General features: G+C 40.1%; 1 non-coding gene across 1 annotated transcript; it reads right to left on the bottom strand.

Annotated features, from left to right (window-relative positions):
• Window positions 1–8412: 8412 nt before the first annotated feature.
• Trnar-acg lies at window positions 8413–8485 on the bottom strand. Its single transcript has one exon. It is a non-coding gene; the product is annotated as a tRNA-Arg (tRNA).
• Window positions 8486–12500: the final 4015 nt, after the last annotated feature.

The raw sequence follows: 12500 nt of genomic DNA, 5'->3' as shown, positions 1-12500 counted from the left end.
GGAATTTGTTTGCCCTTGTATAAAATGTAGTTTGCAAATTCTGTTTAAAGTGTATCAAATAAAAGATTAACATAAATCTGTAACCTTCTTGCTTTTAAATGTCAAACCTGTTTGGGGTTAATTGATCTTAGTACAAATTTAGAACAACAACATTCTTTCGTTTGGTGTATGCCTACATTTATTGACTACCATGGCACGAGTATGCAAAATATGTTTGAAAATCACGTGGAGTATTATTATAGTTAATTTCTGTATGACATTTAGTTCTAAGTTAAAAAGTTCGTTTTGTTTAACGACACCACTAGAGCACATTGATTTATTAATAATCAGCTATTGGATTTCAAACATTTGGTGATTTTAACATATAATCTCAAAGAGAAAACCCGCTACATTTTTACATTAGTAGCAAGAGATTTTTTATATGCACCATCCCAATTTTAACATATAATCTCAAAGAGAAAACCCGCTACATTTTTACATTAGTAGCAGGGGATCTTTTATATGCACTATCCCATACACAGGATAGCACATATCACGGACGTTGTTATACCAGTCGTGCTGCACTGGCTGGAACAAGAAATAGCCAGTGGGCCCACCGACGAGGATCGATCCCAAACCGACCGCGCATCAGGCGGACGCTTTATCACTGGGCTACGTCCCGCCTTTTTTAGTTCTAAGAGTCATAAGACGGATCATCTTCATAAATCAAGGCTAATATTCGTTCCTCGTATTCAGCCTTGATACATGTAGTCACGATTACTGATATCCACTACTAGCGCCCTCTATTGGAAGAAAAGTTGTAACACCGATTATGTCCCTTATACGATGACATCGCTGACCAATCACAGCATCGGTAACATGTGACAATCTTGAAAGCAATATCAAAAACCGCCTAAACCTTTTTTTTTTAACATATCGTGACAAACACGACACGTTTCCACGGACGCTGACGCTGCCATCTTTGTTTACAATAACACGGGAATCTATAAGGAGCGTTGCGATTGTTGCAATCAGATATCATCGCATCCAATGAAATTTAAGCATTTTGTGGCACGATTTCTTGACGACATGTATCAAGGCTGAATACGAGGAACGAATATTATCCAAGATTTATGAAGATGAAAACGGATAGACCCGAATGGACCCAATTTTGATCCTACTCCAACCAGTGTCCCCTGCGCGTGCTGTAACCTCACCGTGGTGCAGGGGGTGTAACATTCTCTTTGAGAATGGCCAATACAGCACAAATAAATTTTGAGTAAAAGTCAGTATCTATCTGTGATATTTGTGTTTTTGCACGGTTCTTTATACTGTGTTTTTGTTTAAATCTTGATTTTTTATATTGATGTCATCATCACTTTATTTGTTTGCATTATCATAGTTTGACACTCAATAGCCGATATATTTTTCGTGCTAGGGTGTCGTTAAACATTCATTCATTAATTCACAAAAAATTGGACATCACAGGTTATTCCCGTGGACCCTTCATATACGTACATATAAAATTTATATACAAATGCATTTCGATAATCAAATTGAGAAAAAGAGAGTATCATATACAACAAGATTTTGACAGAAACTAGAGATACATGAAAAGAAGATAAGATAGAAAATGTGCAGTCATCATGTTAGACACGAACTAGTTATAGTTTAAAATGTTCTTAGATAGTGTTAAACAAATATTCCTTTCTTTTCAGCCTAGGTGAGGCTATAGATGTTTGGTGCAAAACAGTTTTTGTTTTGTTTTTTTCACATACAAGATGCAGTAGCAATTGTTTTATCTTGTTTTCTTCTGCAGTAAAGTACCATTTCAGCAGACATTAATCCAAATGTTTATCATACAGACGTTTACTTTCAGATATCGGAAACACATTGAATTTTTGGCGGGTTTTCCACAGCAGAGTAGACTGGTATGGGTGTTGATTTTCTACTGATTTACTCGGTCGTTCGTCTGCCTGGAAACGCGATTACATACATCCAGATGCCGACACTAGTGAAAAAACACACCTCGCTGCATTGGACATTCATAAATATTTAAAAAGAGCTGTCTGGTTTTGGCTTGTTGGAGACAGACAATGGATTTCTATTTCCGCAAGACTACGGAATAAACATTCGCGCGAATACATTCACAAGTTTATAGATATATGGCGTGCCATTACAAATTGCTCTGTGGAAACTAAATTACCCCCCCCCCCTTCCCCCCAAGATTTACGCAATAAAATCTAATTCTTTTTACACTAAAACAGATAGGACTACATTTCTTTGTCTGTTCTTTTTATGTTTGTCAGTGCAAATGCCGTTTCGTTTAGATGGTATTTAACAATACATTAGCTCTGATGTAATGGTGTTCTGTTGAAAAAACCCAAACATTTGTTGTTAACAAGAAAGGAAATGGTTTATTTAACGACGCACTCAACACATTTTATTTACGGTTATATGGCGTCGGACATATGGTTAAGGACCACACAGACACTGAGGAAGGTAACCCGCTGTCGCCACTTAATAGGCTACTCTTTCCGATTAGCAGCAAGCTTTTATATGCACCATCCCATAGACAGGATAGCACCTACCGCGGCCTTTGATATACCAGTCGTGGTGCACTGGCTGGAGCGAGAAATTTGTTGTTAACATCCCCTGTATCTAGTCAGCAGATGTTAGGTGCCAGACATACGGTATTCCACACTTTGCTTACGACTGTAAAGAAAAAACCCGCTATCGGCGCTGAAACTAATTATATTAACAAAACTGACCTTTTATACACAATACAAGGAGTAGGCCTACATTTCATGCGTTTATTACAACAGAACACCGGCCTCGGTGGCGTCGTGGTTAGGGTCATCGGTCTACAGGCTGGTAGGTACTGAATTCGGATCCCAGTCGAGGCATGGGATTTTTAATCCAGATACCGACTCCAAACCCTGAGAGAGTGCTCCGCAAGGCTCAATGGTTAGGTGTAAACCACTTGCACCGACCAGTGATCCATAACTGGTTCAACAAAGGCCATGGTTTGTGCTATCCTGCCTGTGGGAAGCGCAAATAAAAAATCCCTTGTTGCCTGTCGTAAAAGAGTAGCCTATGTGGCGACAGCGGGTTTCCTCTAAAACACAGTGTCAGAATGACCATATGTTTGACGTCCAATAGCCGATGATAAGATAAAAAATCAATGTGCTCTAGTGGCGTCGTTAAATAAAACAAACTTTACTTTACTTTACAACAGAACAATGGCGTAGCCAGTTTTATATGTGGTGGTGGTGGTGGTGGTGGTGGTGGTGGTGGTGGTGGTGGTGGTGGTGCACCCACACTGTCTGTATGAGTTGTCTTATGGGGCTACAGACAACTAAAAAACAGTTAATATGAGAAAAGGGAGGTGTGATTGTGGAGAGGGATATCCCATGACTCCCCCCCCCCCCCACCGGGTATGAATAAGGGTACGTTCGTGAACATGTTATGCAGTTGTATGCTTAAATGTTTATGGCATTTGCCATCCGTCTGTTGTTATATATTAATGTCCATGTCTTCTGATTCTGATAGTAACAAAATGCTATTTCGTATCCAGATGACATTTTGTTTGTAAAATCATTTGGAATGAATGAATGAATGAATGAATGGATGGATGTTTAACAACACCCCAGCACAAAAATACACACTGGCTAAAAATTGGATGCCAAACAAAGGGAAGAAAAAAAATATGATTATTAACACCAGAAATAAAAATGATATAATTATGTAAAACTACAGTGTAAAGAGATGTGGGGAATTTTTAATGATCCAAGCTGTTTACTGCCAGTGGTATTTTGACTGGGCGAATAAAAGGTCACAAGGACGCAGTGGAACACTGGATTTTTAAAATGATTATTTATTATTTATTATTATTATTATTATTATTATTATTTTATTCCATTGCCCCGTTTCCTTTCTCTCCTTGGAATTCCATCTCATTTCTTCTCGATCTGGCAACTCCTCCTAGTTTTCAATCTTCTTTCGCTGTCCACCTCCAGATCCCAGTCCTTGTCTCTCCAACCGCGACAGATGCTTGTCTCTTGTGGCTATCCGTGTCACACACCTGTCATTCCCCATCAGCTTTTGGCTGTGGGCTTAGGCTGACCACTTCGGAAAGTGTTCAGTAGGTACATTGGATTTTTGGTGTGATCTACTAAAAGGAGACACGATAAAACCATCTTCAATCAAACTTGTTACAAAGTAGGGAAAATGTACTTTCTTGGGGATGGTAGTCCTGCAGACAGTGTTTGGGGGGGGGGGGGGGGGGATGTCCTGGTGAGTGATAGTTCACTTACAGGCGAACTAGGAAAATGAATTGTCCTAGAGAGTAACGGTCCTTGTTCGGACGAATTCATGAATGAATGAATGAATGGATTAATTAATTAATTAACTGATGAATGAATGTTTAACGACACCCTTGTACAGACGAAGTAGGAAAAAAAGTTGTTCTAGAGAGTGGCAGTCCTCCGACAAACGAAGTAGGTCACAATGAACTGTCTTGGGGAGTGGCAGTCCACCTATAGACAAAACACCCGACAGTGACTGATACATTGGAGCATATACCATTATAACCTTGTCAAATATCCTTTAAACTTCACCTTTTGCAGAGATGCGATTTTGAATTTGTTAATGATAGTATTGTTCAGATGATGTGCGGCATATCGTAATTTTTCAAGCATAACTATTCCAATATTGAAGGCAATTAATTTGCGAAGTACATTTACATAGATATATATACCGGACCGTAAGAACCGGGAGGAGGAAGGGATAAGCACTTGAGGCCCAAACAGGCCCGTAGGAACGACACTGGGAGTGTTAGGGATGGGTGGCAACACCTCTAATGGAGGGAGTCAAAATCTTTAGTTGAGGGGGGGGGGGGGGGGCACAAGCCACATTTGTATCTTTATTTACACAGAGTATGACAAATCCTACATTTTCGTCCTCCCCACCCCACCCCACCCCCGTTCGTACGGGCCTGCCAAACAATTTACTATTTTGCCGTACTATATATTAGCCCCCACAAATGTGCTTGTGTCCCCTCCCCCACTATGTCATGTCCCATCATCTTCACATATCTTTCTTACGGGTCAGATATATTACTTTATTGGCCACTTATAAGTTGAAGATCGTCCATTCGTGACACTCGTGGAGGGCTAGGTACCAAGCCCAGCCAGGAAACTATCAACAGCCAGGTAATAACGACGTTTGAGGTGCAAGTCCTGAGCGTCCCACTTGAGACTCTCGAGATAGTATCTAGACTGTTTCATTACTACCATAAATTGAACACAGTTCGTGGGGTGGAACGAAAATGAAGGTCATAGCGTGCAGTCTTGGTGATTAACGGGAATGGGGTTGGGGTGTATTATTTTATAGAAATATATACAGTTCTATAGAAGTTCACCGTGGAAGACAAAGAAATGAGAAGAAAACGAATGTGTTTTAACGACACGCCAGAATGTTGGCTATTTTATCAGATATTATATTAAGAGTTTGTTTTTGTTTAATGACACCACTAGAGCACATTGATTAATTAATCATCGGCTACTGAATGTTAAACATTTGGTAATTCTGACTCGTAGTCATCAGAGGAAACCCGCTACATTTATCTTTGATATGCACTTTCCCATAGACAGGAAAGCACACACCACGGCCTTTGGTCAGTTGTGGTGCACAAACTGTAACGAGAAAAAACCCAATCAGCTGAATGGATCCTCCGAGGTGGTTCGATCCTGCGACACAAGCACCTCAAGCGAGCATTCAACCGACTGAGTTAAATCGCGTCCCTGGAGTGAATGAATAAATGAATGAATGAATGAATGAATAAATAAATGAATAAATGAATTCATAATCACCATCAATATAAAAATTCAAGCGGTAAATGAACTGTTTGTGTTAGGAAGGAATGCGTTTTAAAGACACGCCAGAATTTTGGCTATTTCATCAGATATTATATTAAGAAGGAAAGAAAGAATGTTTTATTTAACGACGCAGTCAACATTTTATATTAATTAAGGTTATATGACGTCGTACATTTGGTTAAGCACCACACATATAATGAGAGAAGAAACCCGCTGCCGCCACATAAATGGCTATTCTTTCAGATTAGCAGCAAAGTATCGTTTATATGCAGCATCCCACAGATAGGATAGTATACATATCATGGAGCACGGGCTGGAAAGAGAAATAGCCCAATGGACCCGCCGATGGGAATCGACCGCGCATGAGGCAAGCGCTTTACCACTGGGCTACGCCCCCCACCCCACCCCCACCCCCCAAGTATGGGAAAGACTGCTCTAAAACCGACGCGGTGCACCCCCACCCCAAAAATACCACTAATTTCATGACATTTTCTCGGGGGAAAAAATCATATCGTATAAATTGTCGAATTTGATGAAAGTTTTAAGTCGGTGGTCGACTAGACACCACCACCTTCGTCTCGTAAGCCTTTAAACAATAGTTAACAGAGTTTGTGATAGCGCAAACACCTACAGCAACTGAGCTAATATGTTCGGTACAGAAAGAAAGAAATGTTTTATTTAACGACGCACTCAACACATTTTATTTACGGTTATATGGCGTCAGACATATGGTTAAGGACCACACAGATTTTGAGAGGAAACCCGCTGTCACCACTACATGGGCTACTCTTCCGATTAGCAGCAAGGGATCTTTTATTTGCGCTTCCCACAGGCAGGATAGCACAAACCATGGCCTTTGTTGAACCAGTTATGGATCACTGGTCGGTGCAAGTGGTTTACACCTACCCATTGAGCCTTGCGGAGCACTCACTCACGGTTTGGAGTCGGTATCTGAATTAAAAATCCCATGCCTCGACTGGGGTCCGAACCCAGTACCTACCAGCCTGTAGACCGATGGCCTACCACGACGCCACCGAGGCCGGTCATGTTTGGTACAGTACACCATTACAGCACATACAATAAACAAATTAGACCGAATATTTCTGTCTCTGTAAAGTTTTATTTCGTGTTTTATATTTATTTTTTAATTATCTGTCTATTTTATATTTATATCTTATGTTCAGTGGGTTTTACTGTAAATAGCCATTGAACATAATATGATATAAATATAATATTGACAAATCATTAAAAAACCCCCATAAAACATGAAATAAAACTTTATTTATTAATCATCAGCTATTGGATATATTGACATTTGTTTTCATTGGTAGCAAGGGATCTTTTATATGCATCATCCCACCATCCCACAGCCAAGCCTTTGATATACCAGTCGTGGAACGAGAAATAACCAATGGACCCACCGACAGGAATCAAAACAATAAACTAGATCCTTGTTGTATAACAAATTAATGTTTGTTTATAATGTCAAAAAGCAAAACAAAACAACAACAAAACACACAAATGAACAACAACAACAAAACAACAACTAAAGTTAAACATTTGGTAAGACAACTAAGGTTAAATATTTGATAAGACAGTAAATCTACACTTTGTCACTAAGAACAGAAATTTCAAATGAAATAATTATGTGCATGTGTATTTGAAATTTTAAAAATATTTTTAAAAAAAAACATCCCAAATACCCTGAAACCGATGCAGTAACAAAACTTCCTCCTCCCAAAACAAACCGCAAGAAAAACCACCCCCCCCCTCCCCCCGACCCATAACAATAACAACAACAAACAAAAAAAACTTAACAAAACAAAACCAACAAAAAACCCCAACAAAACAAAAACCCAAAACAAAACAATAACTGTATAGGCCTAAATAAATAAATAGAATTTTACAATAATAATAAAATTCTAATTCTTTATTTGTATTTATTAATTTATTAATTTATTAGAAAAAAAGAAGTGTTTTATTTAACGACGCACTCAACACATTTTATTTACGGTTATATGGCGTCAGACATATGGTTAAGGACCACACAGATTTTGAGAGGAAACCCGCTGTCGCCACTACATGGGCTACTCTTCCGATTGGCAGCAAGGGATCTTTTATTTGCGCTTCCCACAGGCAGGATAGCACAAACCATGGCCTTTGTTGAACCAATTATGGATCACTGGTCGGTGCAAGTGGTTTACACCTACCCATTGAGCCTTGCGGAGCACTCACTCAGGGTTTGAAATCGGTATCTGGATTAAAAATCCCATGCCTCGACTGGGATCCGAACCCAGTACCTACTAGCCTGTAGACCGATGGCCTGCCACGACGCCGGTTATTAATTTATTAATTTTAAATAGATACCGATACATATTTCTAATATAGTGTATAAAACATTTTGATTGTTTGATTTCACAGTTGATGTATGTTAGTTGGAAATATCATAATTACTAAATAAGAATAAAATTATTGAAACTGATATAATACTCTATAATATAAAATAAAATTTAAAAAATCAAGAGAAAAAATCAAATCGAAAAAAAAAAGAGTTCGAGCTTGCCAGGATTCGAACCTGGAATCTTCTGATCCGTAGTCAGACGCGTTATCCATTGCGCCACAAGCCCATGAATGCATTAGTTAGAAAATAACGGTCAAGACAGTTTTGTGTTGAGATTAATTCCCGCCAAAACGTTTTGTTTGTTCTTCTCCCCAACATTTAAAAATAATTAATTTTGCACTAAGTTTTGTTTTTCTCGATTTATTTAAACATTTTCTAATACAATAAGCATGTTTCACGAACCAGTAGGCCTACCGGTTAGTGTCACTGTATACACGCTTAAAACCAGGATAATTTTAGCCTACATTTTAAACTATTTTTAACTACTAATAAAGCATATCATCATTTTGTTTGTCATGTCATGTCATAGGGTTTTACGTGCACATTCAGAACAAGCTGTTGTAGCGCACGCCTGTCGTGGGCACAAGAGCCGGCCTTGGCCGGCTCCTCCGTCCATGACAGGCAAGGTGGGGGGAGGGGAGAGGAGGGACCGCTTGCACTGACAGGTGCAAGGGAGCACCAGTAGCCCGATCAAATCGGTAACAGGCGGGTGGGGGTGGGGGTGGTGCTATGGAATTTGAATGGAGCAGTTAAATGCCAAAGAGAAAAGGGTGCGCAATTTTGATTGAGGGAATTTGGCGCAATTTTGAACGGTCGGTCGAAAGGTAAATGGCCGAGCTAATATAGGTTTTGATATTAGTGAATCGAGAGTAGCTCGTTAATTTTAGACCTCTCATTTTCTGCTTATTTATAACATTTTATAGTCCGAACTCGTTTCGTTGAAAACCTATTTTCTAAATGCCACTCGGCACGCCGATAGAACACAATGCAAGGGAAACAACCCTGTCGACGGAACTTCGTATTGTGCATATGATAATGGTTGGACATAAACGTACAATTTAAAAAAAACCCCAATCGGCTTAGAAATAAATAAATAGTATGAAAAAAGGCGTTCCCTGAGGGGCTACAGATGTGTGTGTGTGTGTGTGTGTGTGTGTGTATGTGAATTCGAGAGGTTAAAAACAATATTTTATAGTACAATATTAGGCTACTTGACAGGTGTCCCAAGAAAAATGTAGACCAAAGGGTCCTTTCGGTTAATATTCGACTCCACCCCCACCTCCATCCACATCCCGGTCCAGACTACGCTATTATCCTAAGGCCAATCTGGCTTCGGTCTGAATTTTATGATAGAAGGAAAACAAACAACAAAAGTTTAGCTCAATATGTCGAGGCATTATGAAAAAAACACACAAGAAAACTATATGTGGGACAGATGGATGGACAGACAGACGGACAGAAGGACGTAACGAAGATGGTATTAATGCCTGGTTCACATTTGCCCCGGGCGCCGTGCGATAAATGTACGATTTTTGAGGCATCGTAGGTGGCTACGGGCTACGGCGTATGTGTTCACATTTTGTACGAGCATCGTGCGATTTCTCGCAGGCCGGGGCAAAGCCGTACAGAGGCTGCGCGGAGATTGTACGTACATAGTGCAGTTTCAGTGCAGTTGCCGTACAGTCTCCGCAGTCTCCGCACGGAGCCAGTGCGGCTTCCGTACAGAGGCTGCGGTGACCGTGCAGCCGCCGTGCCGTTTTTGAGCGTCCGAGTCCCAAGTGTATAAGGAACTGCTCTGTGTACAACTTCACATTTCTGCGTGTGTTTGCCAATCGCACATTGACAATCAAGAAGTTCAAGATACTTTTTAACACTGTGTAGAACTGAGACGAGTGATAAGGAACTGCTGGAGATGACCAATATATACCCATCTGAAATTTTGTTTGGCCCATCTCAAGGCGGCTGCACGGCCATGGTGCGGCCGCTGTGGGGTTGCCGCGGGATGACTGCTCAATATCCGTGCGATTTTACGGTTACTGCACAGGCAGCCCAGATAGCTGAGGCGTGTGCCCAAGACAGCGTGCTTGAACCTTAATTGGATATAAGCACGAAAATAAGTTAAAATCAATCAAATCTAATCGAATTCATCGATTTTTTCCTTTGTTGAAACCAGTTCCTGATGACTGGTATAAATGTTGTCATGTGCATTTTTTTAAGTGTGAGATTTGAGGTACACGATATATACATGTATATATGTGTGTGTGTGTGTGCGTGCGTGCGTGCGTGCGTCTATCCATATATATATATATATATATATATATATATGCACACATATACATACATACATGTGTGTGTGTGTATATATATATAACTGCACATGTTCTATCCTTTCTTCTCTAGTTTCTGTCAAAATCTTGTTGTATACGATACACTCTTTTCCTCAATTTGATTATCGAAATACATTTGTATATAAGTTTTATATGTACGTATATGAAACATTTGTATAGAAGTTTATATGTACGTATATAAAAGATCCACAGGAATAACCTGTGATGTCACATTTTTAGTAAGGTAATATATATACTGAACAAAATAAAAAACTTCCGCTAACTTTGCTTGAACAGAAACTGGGAGAAATTTTGACCAAGTGTGGTAGGGGTTAAAAATAAAAACACCCACTTAATAACGGGTATGACCACCTCTTGAATTGACCACTACAGTGCATGGCAGGCGCATAGAATTGACTAGTGTTGATTTCTGCCTGTGGAATATTGTTCCATTCCTGAATGAGCGCTTGACGAAGTTCGTTGACGTTAGCGGGTGGGTTGGGACGACGCCTCAATCGTCTGTCCAGACTATCCCAGACATGCTCGATGGGGTTGAGATCAGGACTTTTAGCGGGCCAGTCATCAATGAAATCAATGTTATTTGTCCTAAGAAAATTTACAGTGTCTCTAGCTGTATGAGAGGTGGCATTATCATGCTGAAAAATCGAGATGTTGGCGTTGTTATGGAACAGAGGAATTACGTGGTGAGCGAGAATGTCATCGCGGTAACGTTGAGCATTTAAATTGCCATCAGTGACGACTAGTGGTGAACGATAACCATGGGCAATGGCTGCCCAGACCATGACAGAACCCCCACCCCCGAAACGATCTCGTTCAAGAACACAACAGTCGGCATAGCGTTCATTTCTCCTACGGTAGACGCGCACCCTGCCACAGCGTCGCCGTATTCAACGAGTGTATACACGTGCCCAATTAAGATGATTTAGATGATGACGTTGCGTTAAAACGCATCCGACGTAAGGACGTCGTGCATGTAAACCGTTCTCCCGCAGACGATTACGAACAGTTTGCCCACTGATTCGGTTATTATGAAGCCCAGGTGTGTTAGCAGCAGTAGCAGTGGCAGTTTGGAATCGATTGCGCAAATGCGTGTTCATGATATAACGGTCTTGACCACGCGTTGTAACACGCGGACTTCCACGATGTGGCAAGTCGTTGGTGCTTCCTGTCGTTCGAAATCTTCGCGTAAGATTTCGTATCGCTCGACTAGAACTCCCAACATGCCTTGCAACGTCTTCTGTTGACATGCCAGCATCAAGCATGCCAATCGCCCATTCGCGTAAATTATTGGGTATTCTTGGCATACTAAAAATGCCACAATGTAAAAAACGTTAATTTTTTTTACAAATTTTGAAGCGTTTTCGTTCACTTGACAACAGTGTCAGTAAAACAAGTAAAACAAATTGACTGAATACTACACAGGACATGTCGAACCATGCATGCACGTGCAAATTGAATTTCACGTTGTCGACGATTAACAGTGCAACAATAATCGATAAAATTCATGAATCCTGATAATACAGCTCAAGGCTAATACTACCTATATAATTTCATTACACAATGAATTCTTTAACACAACAAATACTATATGTACAAATCGGAAGTTTTTTTTTTCAGTATATATATATATAGCTTTGATTGGTGGGGTGGGGAAGAACAAGCACATTTTGAATGCTTTGTATCGCAGGATAAAAATACGTTTTAGGCCTCAAGTGTGAACAATCCCTGCTGCATTTTGTGCATAGCTTTATCACTCACTCACTCTCTCACACCCACACACACCCACACGCAGTTTAAAAGATTTAATGTCACCGCTATAGTCACAAATATTACAAAGCGCCATCTAATAAGAAAACAACAACATTAATATGTTCAAAATCATGCTCAATGCCC

This window comes from Gigantopelta aegis, chromosome 9 (assembly GCF_016097555.1).
Source record: "Gigantopelta aegis isolate Gae_Host chromosome 9, Gae_host_genome, whole genome shotgun sequence".
NCBI lineage: Eukaryota > Metazoa > Mollusca > Gastropoda > Neomphalida > Peltospiridae > Gigantopelta > Gigantopelta aegis.
Note: the sequence above shows the minus strand (reverse complement) of the source record. Positions and strands in the feature narration are given on the sequence as shown.